At 44.1% G+C, this 18,514-nt stretch overlaps 1 protein-coding gene and 2 long non-coding RNA genes across 7 annotated transcripts in view; 1 reads left to right on the top strand and 2 right to left on the bottom strand.

Annotated features, from left to right (window-relative positions):
- Nucleotides 1–5,426: 5,426 nt before the first annotated feature.
- LOC130708379 (uncharacterized) lies at nucleotides 5,427–7,852 on the bottom strand. The gene is made up of 3 exons (XR_009008595.1): nucleotides 7,802–7,852; nucleotides 7,204–7,355; nucleotides 5,427–5,578 (listed from the first exon to the last, which is right to left on the bottom strand). It is a non-coding gene; the product is annotated as an uncharacterized LOC130708379 (long non-coding RNA).
- A 143-nt stretch (nucleotides 7,853–7,995) lies between these two features.
- LOC130708378 (uncharacterized) lies at nucleotides 7,996–11,089 on the bottom strand. Its single transcript, XR_009008594.1, has 3 exons — nucleotides 10,261–11,089; nucleotides 9,850–9,972; nucleotides 7,996–8,387 (listed from the first exon to the last, which is right to left on the bottom strand). It is a non-coding gene; the product is annotated as an uncharacterized LOC130708378 (long non-coding RNA).
- A 60-nt stretch (nucleotides 11,090–11,149) lies between these two features.
- Nucleotides 11,150–18,514, top strand: part of TNC (tenascin C) — a 92,184-nt gene continuing 84,819 nt past the window's right edge. For 2 of the 5 annotated variants that reach the window (XM_057548240.1, XM_007178136.3), the window contains exon 1: nucleotides 11,150–11,329. The gene's annotated coding sequence lies outside the window, so the exon portion shown is untranslated. Of the gene's footprint in view, nucleotides 11,330–14,877; nucleotides 14,984–18,514 lie in introns of those variants that run through there. The other 3 variants (XM_028165425.2, XM_028165426.2, XM_057548239.1) reach the window with 3 other exon arrangements.

The raw sequence follows: 18,514 nt of genomic DNA, 5'->3' as shown, positions 1-18,514 counted from the left end.
GTTTTCTTTGTGTCTATTTCATTTATTTCTGCTCTGATGTTTATGAATTCTTTCCTTCTACTAGATTTACGTTTTGTTTGTTCTTCTTTCTCTAGTTGCTTTAGGTGTAAGGTTAGGTTATTTATTTGAGATTTTTCTTGTTTCCTGAGGTAAGATCATATTGCTATAAAACTTAAAACTGCTTTTGCTGTGTCCCATAGGTTTGGGATCATTGTGTTTTCATTTTCATTTGTCTCTAGGTATTTTGTTTTATTTCCTCTTTGATTTTTTCAGTGACCTATTGGTGGTTTAGTAACATATTGTTTAGCTTCCACGTGTTTGTGTTTTTTTACAGTTTTTTTTTTTCTTGTACTAACAAGAAATTACAGGCCAATATCACTGATGAACATAGACGCAAAATCCTCAACAAAATATTAGCAAACTGAATCCAACAATACGTTAAAAGGATCATACACCATGATCAAGTGGGATTTATCCCAGGGATGCAAGGATTTTTCAATATCCACAAATCAATCAGTATGATACACCACATCAACAAATTGAACAATAAAAGCCATATGATCATCTCAATAGATGCAGAAAAAGTTTTTGACAAAATTCAACACTCACTTATGGTAAAAACTCTCCAGAAAGTGGGCATAGAGGGAAACTACCTCAACATAATTAAGCCCATAAAAGACAAACACACAGCAAACATCATTCTCAATGGTGAAAAACTGAAAGCATTTCCTCTTAGATCAGGAACAAGACAAGGATGTTCACTCTTGCCACTTTTATTCACAGTTTTGGAAGTCCTAGCTATGGCAATCAGAGAAGAAAAAGAAATAAAAGGAATCCAAATTGGAAAAGAAGTTAAACTGCTGCTGTTAAGCTGTTTGTAGATGACATGATACTATACATAGAAAATCCTAAAGATGCTACCAGAAAACTTCTAGAGGTCATCAGTGAATTTGGTAAAGTTGCAGGTTACAAAATTAATACACAGAAATCTGTTGCATTTCCATGCAGTAACAACGAAACATCAGAAAGAGAAATTCAAGAAACAACTCCATTTACCATCACATCAAAAAGAATAAAATACCTAGGAGTAAACCTAACTAAGGAGACAAAAGACCTGTACTCCAAAAAATATAAGATGCTGATGAAAGAAATCGAAGGTGACATAAACAGATGGAAAGATATACCATGTTCTTGGATTGGAAGAATCAATACTGTCAAAATGACTATACTACCCAAGGCAATCTACAGATTCAATGCAATCCCTATCAAATTACCAATGGCACTTTCCATAGAACTAGAACAAAAAACCTTAAAATTTGTATGGAGACACAAAAGACCCTGAATAGCCAAAGCAATCTTGAGAAAGAAAAATGGAGCTGGAGGAATCAAGCTCCTTGACTTCAGACTATACTACAAAGCTACAGTAATCAAAACAGTATGGTACTGGCACAAAAACAGACATATAGATCAATGGAACAGGATAGAAAGCCCAGAAATAAACCCACACACCTATGGTCAATTAATCTACAACAAAGGAGGCCAGACTATACAATGGTGGAAAGACAGTCTCTTCAACAAATGGTGCTGGGAAAACTGGACAGCTACATGGAAAAAAATGAAATTAGAACACTCTTTAACACCATACACAAAAATAAGCTCAAAATGGATTAAAGACCTAAATGTGAGACCGGACACTATAAAACTCTTAGAGGAAAACATAGGTCGAAAACTCTCTGACATAAATCACAGCAATATTTTTTTCAATCCATCTCCCAGAGTAATGGAAATAAAAACAAAAATAAACAAATGGGACCTAATTAAACTTCAAAAGCTTTTGCACAGCAAAGGAAACCATAAACAAAATGAAAAGACAACCCACCGATTGGGAGAAAATATTTACAAATGATGTGACCGACAAGGGATTAGTCTCCAAAATTTACAAACGGCTCATGCAGCTTAATATCATTAAAACAAACAACCCAATCAAAAAATGGGCAGAAGACCTAAATAGGCATTCCACCAAAGAAGACATATAGATGGCCAAGAGGCACATGAAAAAATGTTCAACATTGCTAATTATTAGAGAAATGCAAATCAAACCTACAATGAGCTATCACCTCACACCAGTCAAAATGGCTATCATCAAAAAATCCACAAACAATAAATGCTGGAGAGGGTGTGGAGAGAAGGGAACCCTCCCACACTATTTGTGGGAATGTAAATTGGTATAGCCCCTATGGAGAACAGTATGGAGGTTCCTTAAAAAACTAAAAATAGAGCTACCATATGATCCTGCAATCCCACTCCTGGGCATATATCCAGAGAAAAACATGGTCTGAAAGGACACATGCACCCCAACGTTCATTGCAGCACTGTTTACAATAGCCAAGACATGGAAGCAACCTAAATGTCCTTTGACAGAGGAATGGATAAAGAAGATGTGGCACATATATACAATGGAATATTACTCAGCCATTAAAAAGAATGAAATAATGCCATTTGCAGCAACATGGATGGACCTAGAGATTGTCATACTGAGTGAAGTCAGTCAAACAGAGAAAGAGAAATATTGTATGATATCGCTTATAAGCAGAAGTTAAAAAGAAATGATACAAAAACGAACTTACTTACAAAACAGAAACAGACTCACAGACTTAGAGAACAAACTTATGATTACAGGGGGTGGGGGGAAGGGTGGGAGGAAGGGATAGTTAGGGAGTTCGGGATTGACATGTACACACTGCTATGTTTGAAATGGATAACCAACAAGGACCTACTGTATAGTACAGGGAACTCTGCTCAATATTATGTAACAACCGAAATGGGAAAAGAATTTGAAAAAGAAATGTATATGTATGAAAGAATCACTTTGCCGTAGACCTGAAACTATCACAACATTGTTAATCAGCTATATGCCAATATAAAAGAAAAATTAAATTAGAAAAAAAGAAAGCATTCTAGAATCTAGTGAGATGGAGTTACTATTTTTAAGCCCCTGTTATGCACAAGGCAGGCCCATTTAGCCCTTGTTATCAGTTTCCTACGGCTGCTTTAACAAATCACCACAAACTTAGTGGCTTAAAAGAACCGAAGTTTTTTCTCTTACAGTTCTGGAAGGAAGAGTCTGAAATGAGTTTTACTCAGCTAAAATCAAGTTGTCCACAGGGCTGGGTCCTTCTGGAGGCTCCAGGGAAGAATCTGTTCCTTGCCTCTTTTAACGTCTGGTAATGGCCAGCATTCCTTGGCTTGTGGTCACATCACTTCAATTTCTGTTCCCTGGTCACATTGCCTTTTCCTCTCCTGTAAGCAAATCTCCCTCTGCCTACTCTTATAAGGTCGCTTGTGATTGCATCCAGGATAATCTCCTCGTGTCATAATCCTTAAATGACATCTGAAAAGTCCCTCTTGCCGTATAAGGTAACATTCACTGGTTCTGGGAAATTAGGGTATGGCTATCTTGGGGGAGCCATTATTCAACCTACTACAGTCCTGTCAGCTCTATGAAGGGAGTACCCTCACTCCCATTTTACAGACAAAGACACAGATGGGGCTCATAGAAGTGAAGGAATTTGAAACATTTCACATACTAGTAAATGGCAGAGTGGGGATTAAACCTAAGTCTGTCTATTTTCCAGTCACGGGCTTCTTATTTTATACCACTGTACCCAAAATACAGTCAGGGAGGAAGAATTTTTCTCTCCCCTTCTAGGTCCTTCTGGCTGATCTAAGAATTAAATTGACATGAGGCAGATTGACAAGAGAAAATCAAAAAAAAGTTTAATAACATGTATACATGGCAGAGACCCAGAGAAACTGAGTAACTCTCCAAATGGCTGACACCCTCACCTTAAATACCATCTTCCTCTAAAGACAAAAGAGCATGTTGGAGTAGCTGGGACTTGAAAGGGGAGAAAGGAAATTCATATGGAAATGGAAAAGCAAATGTTTGGTAAACAAATGTTTGCTGGGCCTCAGCAGAGACAATGGGACAGAGAGTAGACTCTGATCTCTAGGCCCTGCTCAAGTTTCCTTCACCACCATGCCCAACCTGTATTCTTTGCAGATACCTCTCCTGATAGCTCTATTCTAGGACAGGCCTTTTTCCTAAATTCTTTAGGCAGCTAAGGCGTAGGTAAAATGAAAGAATTCTTGAGTCTTTTGGGCCTCGATTGTTTTCAGTTCAAAATAATCTCTATGACAAAGTTTGGGGATGGCAAACTTTGCTCCCCTACAAGACTGATAACACAAGACCCTTTATAAATGGTTTCCGCGGTGGAAATCAAAGAGCCCAGTATTTTGCACATGGAGACTTCTGCCAAACCAAGCATTGGCTCTGTGACTTTAAGCAAGTCCCTTGACCTCTTCTCACCTGTAGTATGGGGGAAGCTTAGGTGTGAGGATTGAAATAATGTCACTACTTTGTAACTGTTACTAGAAATATAAGTGAGTATATTTGCCATCAATCATGCCATTGGAAGGCTGTGGGGTAGGGAAGGAGTACAGGTGAGACTGCTCCGTCAGGACCAAGACCAGCCCAGGGGAACTCCCCAGGCAGGAAAGTGATTCCCATACCTCTGTGATAGCTGTACATCAACCTCTAGGCCCTGCTGGGGGAGCTTCTAGCTCTGAGGCAAGCGATACCATCCGGCCAACTCTGACTAGGGGAGGATTTTCCATCACCACCTGAAGACACAGAATGTATAAAGACTTGGAAAACGACAGGAGAACAGGACCCTTAAAGCCTGCTGTTGATTGCATGTGCACAGCAGGATGGAGGGGGACCTATGAAGGATGTTTAAGTAAACAGAGTAACCAGTACACTCAGCTTGGTCAACCTGGGAATCCCAAGGCCTGTAACAAAAGGTGCTATGTATTTTTTTACATGCTTACACATTTTTTTTCCTTTAACCCTTTTTATTTTAGTGAGCTCATTTTTGGAACATAGCTTGAGGTTATCTTTTCCATCATTTAAAAATGAGAAAATAAAGGCCCAGAACAGAAAAGCGACTTACCTAGAATAGCCAATAGGCATCATTTTGAGATTATTTTAGAGTGTAGCAAGCATAAACATTTGATTAAGTGTATTTCCTTTAATCTTGAGAATAACTCTAAGAAGTACCAGTTATTAATGTCCCCATTTTACAAATGAGGGACCTATAACAAAGAAGTAAAATAATTTGTCCAAGGCCCCACTTCTTTTCCTAACTAGTTAGTGGTTGAATTAGGACGGGAACCAAATCCACGCCAGTACTTTCACAACTCCAGCATTAGCACTGACAGACATGGACTTCTCATGGCCTCTTGCTGCCACAGTACCAGAAGAAACACAAGCAAAGCCCCTCTTGCCTCATTAGACTGTTATGCACAAACTCCATAATCACTCAGGGTGGTCCATCCGAGTCCAAGAATGTCATTTTGGCCTTTGGGTACCTGTTAAATTAAGTACATGAGGAAGCACCTCCAATCACAGGATCTTGGGGATAGAGCCCACAGCCTGGGTTTGGATCTTCTTGCTGTCATTTATTACTCACGTGACTCGGACAATTTACTTAAGCTCTCTGTTCCTCACCGCTCCCATCTGCAAAATGGGAATAATGATAGTATCAACCCAATGGGCTCACTGTACAGATCGCTGAACTTCATATATGCAAACCACTTAAAAAGTGCCTAACGGGAACAACTCAGTCAATGTGAGCCACTCTTATCCATCTTTGTCCACAAAAGAAATCTAAGAAAAACCAAGAAGAGAAATAAAGAAAAGGGACAAATTAAACATCCTCACAAGTATCTAACTCAGTTGTGACAAATCAGTCAAAAAAAATTCAATCTGCCTTGGCTTCAAAGCTGTGTATTCCCTCTGCGACCTGCGTTAAGTCCTGAGATCCTCTGACTACTCATATTCATCACAGCAGCCTGCGCGCACACCAGTAAACATGACCAAAACCATCCCCTCAGCTCTTCTACAACTCCAGACCTTCCAACTCAGCACTGGTCGATGCTCATCGTTTGAATCCTTCCCTCTTCCCTTTTGGCTCCAGCTAAGAGGTCATCCTTAGAAAGTATTAACAAACAAGACAGCACCTGGTGGTTTCAACTCCCTTCTCTCCCCTGCTAACCCCTGCAGAGCCCAGAAATACTTTAGGTGGAAGCTGGGATCATGCACAACACAGCCGTGCCAAGTGTGAGCTTTCGACTGCAATTTGGGGCGGGGGGGATCATTCATCATCAAAAAAATCTGCATAAGGCATCACAGTTTACTGAGCACTTTCTCTTCCACTCTCTTACTTGGTCTTCACACCAACTCTGGGAGGTACTCGAGGTAGGGATGCTTTATCTGCCTCACTAATGAGGAATCTGAGTTTCAGAGAAGAGATACGATTTTCTCAAGATAATTCACCTTGTAAATGGTCAAGATGATTGGAACCCAAAACTGCTTGTGCCAATCTTATGCCTTTTCCATCTTCTCCATCATTTGGCCAATCAATCACTCAATTTCATGGGAACATTAATTGGCTTCCCGGTGCTTTGAGAAGGAAGGCACAGTTCTTGGCCCCAGGGGACTCTCACAGTCCCTTTGGGGAATTGGGTGAGTAAATCAGTGATAACAGTAAACACTCTAATCATCTAATAAATCATTTCAAGGAAGTTTTATGGTTTACCTAAATTCTGCCACAGATCACATGCCATTCTAAAAACCATGATATGCAGGAACGATATTAAAAATAATTAACTAGTGGCATGGCATAGGCGCCAACAATAAACAGACACTGGTTCTAAACAGATCTGTTAGTAAGCACGTGAAAAGTGACAGTGCCTACCCTCAAAGTGTTCATGGCCTAATGAGCTAAAAAGGCAATTATACAGTGTGCTAAAAATAAAAAATGGAAGTCTGGGTGAGCATGGATGAGGTGCCCTTCTCTCTGAATGTAAGGTTATGGAAACTGTCTTAGAAGTAAATCTTGAAAAATAATATAGGAACTTGCCATGAGGATAAAGTCCAGGGAGGGTTATTCTGGGGACTGGGAATGTACAAAGGCTTAGAGGCCTCTAAATTATTCTTTTGAATTTTTTACTTAGCATTTTTAAGTTGCTAAGATCCTTAGGAATCGCTCATTTTGTAACCAGTACACCAAGAGCCAGAGAAGAGAAGAGATTTGCCCAAAGTCACACAGTAAGTTATGCATCCTCAGGACTCAAACCTACTTTAAACCAAAGTTCTTTCCACTTTTCCACGCTGACCAGAGAGCCTACTTATTGGTTGATTCACCCTATTCCAGCCAGCAGGGAAGCTCTCCTCTGTCTTGCCACTCATTCAATGACCAATGATGTCTTTGAGCTTTTTTGTCCTTTGTTGTCTAAGGAGAAATGAGAAGAGATGGAGAAGAAGAGCACTGAACAAAGCCTTGCAGACAGCAAGTCGGGGAAATTTGACCCTAAACAAATGCATCTAATTGAATGACTAGCCCACTGTGTTGGACCCGAGCCCCTTCATTGCTTTGGGAGAGATTTCTGGCAAATATAGAGTCACATGGGACTTTTGGACGGGAGTTAGCACACTGGATGAATCCCAAGAAGAGGAGGAAGAGGTTGGGAGCAGTGGGTAAGCAAGGGGGGGGGGAGCTGGAAATCAAGGGGTCCCGTGGGAAGTAAATGCTAGACTTCTCAAAGAAATGGACGCTCAGCTTCCTCAGAGAGTGCCCAGTCCTGGCCGATATTCTACTCCCTGGCTGATCTATCTCGGGAAAGAAAAAAAAAAAGTATTGCATCTAACAGACCTTCAAGGTAATGAGAGTGATCTCACCTGAGGTGAACCTCCACACCCCCTCAGGCCTCCAAACCACGTCGTCCTCTGGCAACCTGTGAATGAGGATAGCAAACGAGCAACGACAAAATCAGGCTTTGGCCGAGAACTCCGTGCAGAGGTGGAGTTCACAAGCGTTCACTCTGCCCTCTCACCTTCCTGCGAAGTTGGAAGGTCTGGAGCTGTGGAAGGGCTGAGGGGCTGGTTTTGGTCATGTTTGCTGGTGTGCGTGCAGGCTGCCGTGATGAATGCAAGTGAGTCAAAGGATCTCAGGACTTAACGCAGGTTACAGAGGGAATACACAGCTTTGGGAAAAAGTGTTTACCGTACTGAGCAGAGGGCCACCATAAGACACCGGATGCCAAGAGGTGCAGCCTCTGCCAGACAGGAGGATGAATGGGTATTGATTCCATAAGCATCCTCCGCTGTAATGTCTAATGTGGTTTGGTTGCTCATTTCTGACCTTGAGGACCATCTTCATGGAAAGCAGCCGAGGTGGCCTTGGGTAAGTCATTTCTCTTCTCTGGGCCCCCTCTCCTCACCTGTGAAATGGATGTGTTGGGGAATCTAGTTTCCCTCTTATGTTCTAAGGGTGAAAAAAGAAGAATTTAATTATAAAGCACAGCATGTCAAACATTCACTTGTTCCTCCATTACTTCTTTCATTCAATAAACATTTACTGAGCTCCTACAATACGCAAGGCTCTGTGCTAGGCAAGGAAAAGCAGGTGTGATCACTGCCCTCTGGAGGCCTAGCATGTAGGAAGAAAAACAAGACATACGTATAATTATACCATGTAGAGTCAAGGAATGTCCTAACAGAGTTACAACATGCATGGAAGCATTTCTTGTGGAAGACATCGAGGAAGCAACATGGTGAAATTAGATCAGAATTGGATGCCAAGTGGATGTGAGAAGGTGGACGTGAGGATTCCAGGTAGAGTACGGCGTTAGCAAAGGTTCAGGTATTGGAGAGCACAAGGTGTATGCAGACCTATTTGCCTGGAAGGGAGGCTGAAAAAAGTCCAGAGATAGATGAAAACAAGTGCCTTATCTGGGCTCCTCTTACTTAAAAGCCAAGGTATGGCTTAAGATGCCACATAGGTTTTGGAGAAAACTCCTTTTACAAGTAGCCTCTGCTAAAAATACACAAATAAAGCTAATCATCTCTGGAATATACTTCTATGATAGTTAACTTAATGCTTAATAATATTCTTGTTTGTTTGTTCCACTGGCCTGTTTCCTGCCTTGAGGGCCAGCCTGGTCATATTTGGCTTTGTTTTCCCTGTGATTGGCTAAGCCACTTGTAGTAGGAATACTACAAGGATGGGGGGCTGGGTTTGGGAGGTTTCCAGAAGAAGCCATATGTTATCACCCAGCTTTCTAGCACGTGCTCTTATTCCATTTAAATATACATACGACTGCAAATATGTATTGATTATGCATTATATGTAAATGTAGTCTATATGCCATATGACATGTATAATATACTATTCTAATATTTCTATTCCCTAACGCAGGAGATAAACTCAGTAGACTCTGAGAAGCCAAGAGAAATGGAAGCACTCACTACTGGTAAAAAGACACTACTACAATATGCTTTAGCTAAAACACAGAGTTAAAAACTTCCAAAACAACCAACATTTGAATCAGCCAAAATAGTTCGTAAGTTCAAATGAGTTGTCTTATGACATGACTATTTATGGGCTTTCTTGTTGCCTGGGAGGGTCACTTAAGCAGAGAATCCTAGGATACTGGGGCCAGAGAGACCACAGGGATGACCTAATCTTGTCCCACTTTTTTCAGATTGGGAAACTGAGGCCCACAGCAATAATAATAAGTATGGGGGTGATACCATTCAGTACTGAAAATAGGCAGATAGTTGAAACCTCTGTTATTCATACTTGATTTTTTTAAAAATCAAGGATCTCTGAATTAGCTCTATGGAACAAAGAAACATATCTTCCATATACAAATATGGCAGTGATTTTTATACAAGCAGTGTTACAATCTAATAGGGCATAAAACATTGTTTAAATATCATCTTACAATGTTCCTGGGCAGTAACGTGTAATAGAAAGAACTGTGAAGCCCAGTGTTGTCATTTAAATGCTCCCCAGGTGCATTCCCTCAGTGAGATTCCATTACTTCTCCGAACTTCATTTTCTTCATCTGTAAAAAGGGGACAGCACATGTGTCTATCACACTTTCTGGTTCTGAGGATGTAATGAAATAACGTCTATAAAGTACCTTGGGCGGCACCTAATATAGACTTAATAAAGGAGGGTCTAGTGGTAGCTACAGGTTACATGATGCCTCATTTCCCTCCAGGATCCCAAAAAGTACTAAGTGCTGTGACAAGCTCAAGCGTGGGTGCCCTGGCCTGGCCTCTTCCCCCCCTCCCTCCCATGCCTGTGTGTGCCCTGAGGATACCCAATGCATGCTAACCACCAAACTCACCGATGACTCAGAGCTTGGAAAGAATCCACAGCAGGCTGGAGAGCAAAGGCGCAGCTTATGTTTCAAAGATTAACTTGTTACTTTTTTTTCTTATGGTGGGCACCTTTCAGCATTGAGAAGAAAACTCGGAGACCTTTCTTTAGGAGAGGCAGCTTAGAAGACAGGACCAGGCACAGGGCATGTTCAGTGTCAAAAAGCTGCTCCCCTGTAGTGCACCGGGGCTGGGACAATACCGCCTCCAGGCAGCTGGACGGGACTGTGGCTGTCTCCCCAAAAGAGACTCCAGACTGATCTGTGTTCCCAGTGCTTTCCCCACCTGCTGAGAACTAATGCCGTATCTCTCTGCTGGCCCTGAGAAACCCCAAACACTCCCAGGCTTTCGAAAGGCTTTATCTCCTCTTTCCAGGAATTCGGCTCAGCCCCTCTGCTCTCTCCGAGGCGCCACTGAGCAGCTGCTGCCCAGCGCCCGGGCGGGTTAGCCCCCGGTCTCCTTTCCATGTTTCCAGCTTGCCTGGTGAGAGAGCCAGAGCTGCTGAGTCTTCTCCCTCTCGCTCCCTGGGCTTCCGTCTCACAGTTAGAAAAACCGTCTGCGGAGCAAAGCAAAAACCACTCTTAGTTACTAACAGCTGCTCCCAGTCAGGGGCAGGAGGCGAGGGGAGAGGGAATTCCTACTTTTGCAATAAATTGTATGCAAATAGGTTCTCTTCCTGGCAGAGAGCAGGGAGTGAGTGCGTCTTTCATGAGCTAACCCCGTTCCGCTGGGAGGGCTGTTCCTTTAATTCACCAACTGAAAAAGTGGGAAAGGATGTCTGGAGGCGAGGCATCCCATTACAGAGGAAGGAGCTCGCTATATAAGCCAGCCAAAGCTGGCTGCACTGGCCACAGCCTGCCTACTGTCAAAAGCTCTCCCGCTCGTGCAGACACACCCCCCCGCCTGTCCGCCACACAAAGACAGCAGGCTCGGGGTGACACTGGGGCAGCGCACCGGGAGCCCCGCTCCTCACGTCCAGGTACTTATTCCATGGAGCTGGTTCACTCAAGGATCTAGGTCTTTCCTAACTCCAAAAAGGTAAGTCTGTTTCACTCCATTTCCAAAGATGTGATAACACTGTTTGCATTTCCGGGAGCAAATAGGTTGTGGTGTCCTAATTATAAAACTTTTGCTTTATCTTGGCTGCTGGCAAAATGGGGTATTTGCTGTGATCGGATGCACCTTGACTTGTTTTCTACTTGCCCCCTTCCAGTCTGGTAGATTTCTGTCTGCTTGTTTTAGTTCTACGAACAGTTCCACGTGCAAGGAACTTTTTAGGAAGGTTTTATCTCTGTCCTTCTTCTGAGGGAAAGTAAGAATTTATTCTTAACTCCCTACCGGGCTGATTCACCTGTGAATATTTTTGTTTGAGGGTTAAGGAAGTAGAGTTTGAAAGTGGAGTTTGCTCATGGCCTTACTTTGGGGTGGGTTGGGGGAGATTGATAGACAATGGTAGAAGAACAATAGAATTTTACATCTCAATAGCCCTTACCTTACAGTTTACAAAGAGTTGTGTATCCATCCCCGTGTTCCACAATATCCACCTTGTAGTCAGACATGGAAAGGGATGAGGGCTGGGGGACAGAACAGAGAAGGTAACTCCTAGGGCCAGGTGGACAAGTGCAGACTAGGAGACGGGAGTGGCAGACACTGGCTTCTGTTCTGAAGGGCCGGGGGACTCCCCATGGACGCCTCCTGATTCACTGATCCCTGGGCTGGGTACCTGGGCATGTCTGGGGTGCTTAGAGCCAGCAGTATCCCCTATTTTTCTAGAATCACCTCTCCGTCCTCATCTCTCATCGCAGAAAGCCCTGAGAAACAACTGCCCCTAGGGATGGGAAGCACACCTCCCCTGGCCGACTGTGGAAGGAACGCAGGGGTTTCTTGTTCCCAGCAGTGCTGTAAGGGGATTATGAACTTGGGTTTTGAAGCCAGGGATCCTTTTAGTGTCCCCACCACCACCACACACGTGACCCTGATGAAAATATGTGGCTTCTTCGAGCCTCAGTTTTCACTTCTCTAAAATGGGGACAATAACTTCTGTTGTCATTATGAGAAAATGAAATATAAAGAGACTGGAAGAGCGAGGGCTCAAGAACTGGAAGTTTGGGTAGTCGCTGTCATTGCCCCAAACTGCTACCACTTTGGAAGTTAAAAGAGGCGCTTAGCCAATCTTGGATTGTTTCTTGTGTGTTCCTCACCCCCCATACCCCCGCTCCCTGTCTTTTTATCTCACCAGGTCTGAGGGCATCTCACTACCTGGCAGGTCAGATTCTTGGCTATATTTTACAAGCTGGAGGTTATGTTAGCACAGGTTGGGAGAAAACGGAGAAGCCTGGGTTGGATGTAAATGTTTGAGTTTGGGCATTGGCAGATTCTGAAGCTGTCGGTTATAAAGTAACATGCTGCAGGGGGACTCTTTGGAAATGCGTTCCGTCCAGAGGGAGAAAGGGACAGGGAGCCCCATTTGAAGAATGAACACCTCTTTTTCATGTTTTTGTGGACCCTTTCCCCCTTTTTTATGGAGTTTTCCCATATATGCTTTAGAAATAAAACCTGCTGCCCACCCCAGCCAGCTTCCTGCCTCGTCCTGCAGTGTGGCAAGGCCAACTCAGGAGTGGGGAGAGCTTTGTTCGGGGCTATTGAAACCTGTGGAATGTTTGCTAGCCTTGTGTGCATCCAGCCCTTTGCAGGAGACAGAAGTGAGTGTGCTCTGAACCTGTGCGTTGCAGGGAGGTGATGGCATTTGGGGAAAGAAAGTGAATATGAATATTCTCTGATTTGCTCAAACAATGTGAATTGGATAAGGATTGAGAGGGGGGGTTGCCAAACTCTACAGTTGTTAAAGATTATTTTTTTCTATGCTTTGCAAAACCTAGCTTCCTTATCTCGTCTCCCACTAACTGCCTCCCCCGCCCAAAGTGACCAACTTTCCAGCCGGCAGCTTTGTCATCCATATAAAGAGGATGACCATCTATAGCTCATAGGGTGCTTGTGACACTCAAATGAGATAATATGTATATCAAACTTCGCACAGAACCTGGCACATAGTAGGAGCTCAATAAATGGAGATTTTCCTTGGTTTTCCTGCTTATCAATTTACTAGGACTCGTCCAAGATTAATGTTCTAAGACAGTGGTTTTCGAAGTTACTTTTAGCAGTGGAAATATTCATTAAATGAAATCGAAATGAATTGGCAAGACCCTAATATATGGCAGGTAAATGTGCGCCTGATTTGACTGAAGCAGGGAGTGGAGGGTCTAAAACTCACCCCATGGCTCCCAGCCTCTGGGACATTTCCACAGAATTCTGAACACACGAAACACAGTTAAAAATCATGAAGCCGGGTGGTGTGCATTCAGGCTGCAATTTTGCACTTTGACAAGGATTTGTGCCCCTCCATGTCCAGTGGAAGTCCGAGCAATTTCCCAAGTAGTATGGTAGACAGACATATATGTGGGGAGTTTAAAATGCTTAGCAAAGGATGATTCTTTTAATTAATTGTAATGATGGCAATAGACAAAACATACGGAGAACCCACACTCTAAATCTTTGTATACCTCATCTCACTAAATATCCACATGTCTCTGAGAAAGGGACCGTACCTATTTGACAAAGGTTGAAAAGCAGAGAGAATGAGAAACAGAACTCAGAGGGATGGAGCCGGTTTTCAGACCCAGGTCCCCATGACCCCCAAATCAGGGCCCATTCCGCCACGTTCCTTCTGAATGCTGCTGTTTCTTGAACTGCCTTTAGAAGGGAAGAAAACGTTCTTTCTGACTAAATCCGCCCCTCCAGCCAGACTGTGGCCACCCATAAATGCAGCGGTAGCCTGATCATATAACCGGAATGGAATTTGGAAAGGGAATTCAAGCTGACGGAATGAAAAACATATCCCCCTTAATCTTACCCTTTCTAATGCTCACAAGGGACTATGAACACCTATTCTCTCCTTCCCCCTGGATTTCTACAAACAGCCATGTTTTCTTGTAGGAAAAAATATCCAGCTGGCTTCATACATAAGTCATGCTGAAGTCACGGCAGTTTGAAACGCAAAGAGTAGGGAACAAACATTTAGTTGACTCAATACACAACCCCTCTGTGATGATAATACACGCGCACACACACACACACACACACACACTCAAAATAGTTAACGTGGAAGGTTAACTACGTATCACATATGTGATAGGATGGTTTGCCTATGGTTTCTCATCAAATTCTCACTCTCACACCGCAAGTTATAAATTACTAGCCCCATTTTATGGCCAGAGAAATCAAGGCCCAAGGAGGTGAAATGGTGCGTCTGAGGATTTCCATAAGAGGGAAGCAGAGTTGGCTTTGAACCCAAACTTGTGGACCAAAACCCTACTCTTCTTTCCCTTATGTGTCATTGTCTCCTGATGTCAGGCTGGGCGGACCTCTATGGGACCTTGAACGATGTCTTTCGGTGGCTGGCCGAGATGGCAGAGAAGCCCTCAGCTGGCGTTGGTGTCTATTGATTTTGCAGAATAGCCCTGTGTATATCACTTTTCATGGTGCTCAGAAAAGGTCAGCTCATGGTGGTAAAATTCTCTGCCTGGAAACAGAAACGTTCAAATTTCAAGCCCCGAGAGAGAGAAGAATGACACTAGAGGCAGCGGTCGGGTCATCACTGCTGAGTTTCATCCCACCCTTGGCCGAGCTCGACAGGTGAGAGCTCTGACTGGGAAAGCGGGGCTGTACCTGTGCCTGCACCCTCTCTGAGAGCCAGGTGAACGGAGCATCTGGTTTTAAAAGAGCTGATTGGGAGATAAATTGAAATCAGGGTGCCCAGCCTCGGGGCAGTGAATCCCAGGATGGCCAGGAAATGGTTGTAAGCTCTGAGCTACAAGTCCCCCTGGGTTATGGTTCAATCACTTCTCACTTTAACATCACAGGGAATCCCCCTTGAATTTAATCCCAGGCTAGTACGAACACCTTCAACATGTGGGAAGCATTAGATGAAGGCTCCTTTCCAAGAAGGAAACCCCTCCAAACTCCTGCAAACGATAGGCAATAATTCCATCAGAGACAAAGAGCGGTGGCCCTACCTACCATAAGGGGTTCTACACACCCTATGACCTTCTTTGCAGAGGAGAAAAGCCTATGCGCCTACCTGATTCTAACCCTGGTGACCAGACTATTTTTTTCAGTTATGCCCTGAAGCCTTGTTCTGTTTCCTCCTCTGTTGTCTCATTTTTCCCACCTCTCCTTAACTTTAGCAACAACCTAAGTTCAACACTTCATCACTCCCTTTGACCCTCCATCATGGAAAAAAATTCAAATGCCCACACTGAAAGCAGATTGTGAATGGAAAATCCCTTCCATGTGTATTTTTAGTCTATTTGTGAGTGAAAATGAAAAAAAATCATTTCACGCCAAGTTGTCTCAGATTTTTTTTTTTGAAATATCCTGAAATTCACAGGCCCTTAATTATGCAGCCATGGTAACTCAAATAGCTTTGGTTGGTCCTTTAACTTCCCCTATCTCAACAGCTAGAGATATTTCATGAACTCTGAAAGTAGACAGCTTGTTTCAGAATTAACCACTGACCAACTCTTACCCTGGAGGAGGTGAGTTGGCTGCTACTGACTTCTACATGAACGTGTCTAAAACGTTTTTCAGGGAGGGGCTGAGGGGATGATGGCAATAACTAATATTTACTGAGTACTCTACAGGCTTTGTGCCATTTAATCAGCAACAATTGCTTCCAGCAAGTGTAACTGCCCCCCCAATTCAAACCTAGGGGACCTGGGGCTGGAAAAGTTTAAGTAGCTTCCCCGAGGCCGCTCAGAGGGTGATTGCCGGAGCCAGAACTCAAACCCACTTCCAAGTCCTGAGCAAGTGGTTATAACCATCACGCTCCACACTGAAATGCTGTTCATCTCTGACAACAGACGGGGCTAGACAGAGCAGAGCCCGGAAAGAGTCAGAGGCGTGTCTTTCAGACCCTAGTGTTATCTTCAGCAGGTGGCCACTGCTGCTCTCTCCAACTTGCTCCTTCAGGGCCCACTTCCTGCAGAAACTGTAATTAAATAAGTAGTGTATGATTTCAAGTGGGATATGTTTCCCCTGCTGGGCTGGAAGCTGCAGGAGGGGGAAGCCCTCCTGCCAGCCTGAGACGTGAAGCATGGATGCGCAGATAAGCAAGTGCTTGTCCTGCAGACGGGCTTACACACCCCTCTGACAGTTCCTGCAGAGGCTCTGTGCTTCCCCCCACTGACCTCTGCACATCATAACTGCGCTGATGATGTCCTCCCCTGCCCCACCTGACTGCACGCCACTGAGGCCAAGATCATCAGTGAGGCAGGAACCCTGTGTGCTGGAGCTCATTCTCCCCAGAGGTTAGCTACCTGCTGGCAGGTATCAGGCCCTCAGAAAGGTATTGTTGAAGAAACTCTGCTGTCCTCACGGAAATGAACAATAGCGCAACACCGCTTGGCTTCTGAACTGTGTCCTATGGTGAATGAAGCATTTTCACGTGCCAGATAGTTTTAATAAAGCAGATTCTCATGAATTTATAAATGTGTAAAGTAACTTTTCTGTGCATCACTCTCAGATTTTCCCAGCAACCAAATATTATTTCACAGTTAAGTAAACTGAGGCCACAAAAGGTTGTCACTTGCACAAAGCAGAAAGTGGTGGCATTGGGATTCCTCTCCAGGCGCTCCCCAAACTGCCTAACTCCCAGAATTGCACTTCTTCCGCTGTGTCATTGGGTATTCAGGTATTATTCCCATTTTCCAGATGAGAAAAGAGGTTAGAGGTAGCAGGCTACTTGCTAGAGGAAGAGTCACATTTTTAAAGCATGGTTCAGTAGAGAGGGTGACGCTTAATACAAATACGAGAATTGCCAGTGATAGACATTAGGCAAGGGGATACTTTGGAGAGCTTAAATTTAATCACCCAGGGATGTGTTCCGGGTGAAATATTTGGTAGGTAGAAAAAAAGATGGCAGACTGAATATTGAGTGCAAGTCAGTATATTTTGGTTCAAAGCTCTATGCCTATGGATGCCACCCAGGGAAAGCCTGGCTAATAGCAGTGCCCTGGGGAACTCTGCTAGGCACTTCATGGAATATGCACACACGTAACCTCACTGCAGAAGCGACACACCACAGCCAGCGCCAGAGAACCTAGAGCAACACTGGACTCCCTGCCAGCCAGAGACCCTCAGGAACACTGCATCCAGGGTAGGCACCAAGATACAAAGCAACAACAACAACAGTAATAAAGCCCGTGAGTACAACCAGACGAGGAAGCCATGACTTTCCACCTAGGGAAGAGACAGTCCAGTAGAGGCAAATACCTAAGGAGCTCTGATGCAACAGAAGGAGCCCATCTGCTGGGGACGTGGCTCATGGTGGGCAGAGACACCTTTAGTGCTGCCCCCAAGGAAGTGGCCTGCTCTCCGAGGCACTTATGCCCTGGGTCCTGGGATGGTCACACAGAGGTAGCTCTATGTGGAGATGTCACAGAAGAATGCTCCAATTTATAGGTAGGCTGTTTAAAATAAATTCCCTTCAACCCATAGAATGTTGAAACTGAAAGGGCTCATTGGTAACCTCCAAGCCAGGAGCTTGGAGACTAGATTTAAAAGGTTCTTCCGAGGTATTAGGGGGCTGCTGTGGAGAGATGGGGAGGCCAAGCACTCAACCTCATTTCAACTACAGCCCCTCCTCTTTTATCTGTTTTATGCACTGAGCCTCCTCGTGAAATGTCATTTGATGAAAGAGTTCTGTGGCCAAAAAAAAAAAAAAAAAAAAGTTTTGGAAACTGCTGGCCTAGTTTATCTTCTCTCATTTTAAAGATGGTGAAACAGAGACACAGAGAAGGGAAAAGTCCTTCTAAGATCTCATGCCATTTGGCAACAGGGTCAGCACTGAGTCCTAGGTCTTCTCTTGTGCTCTTAGAAGATGGGGGCAGGGCTTCCCTGGTGGCGCAGTGGTTGAGAATCTGCCTGCTAATGCAGGGGACACGGGTTCGAGCCCTGGTCTGGGAAGATCCCACATGCCACGGAGCAGCTGGGCCCATGAGCCACAGCTACTGAGCCTGCGCGTCTGGAGCCTGTGCCCCGCAACGGGAGGGGCCGCGATAGTGAAAGGCCCGCGCACCGTGATGAAGAGCGGTCCCCGCACCGCGATGAAGAGTGGCCCCCACTTGCCGTAACCAGAGAAAGCCCTCGCACGAACTGAAGACCCAA

Source organism: Balaenoptera acutorostrata, chromosome 6, assembly GCF_949987535.1.
Source record: "Balaenoptera acutorostrata chromosome 6, mBalAcu1.1, whole genome shotgun sequence".
NCBI lineage: Eukaryota > Metazoa > Chordata > Mammalia > Artiodactyla > Balaenopteridae > Balaenoptera > Balaenoptera acutorostrata.
The sequence above is the reverse complement of the archived record's forward strand: the minus strand, read 5'-3'. Positions and strand labels throughout refer to the sequence as shown.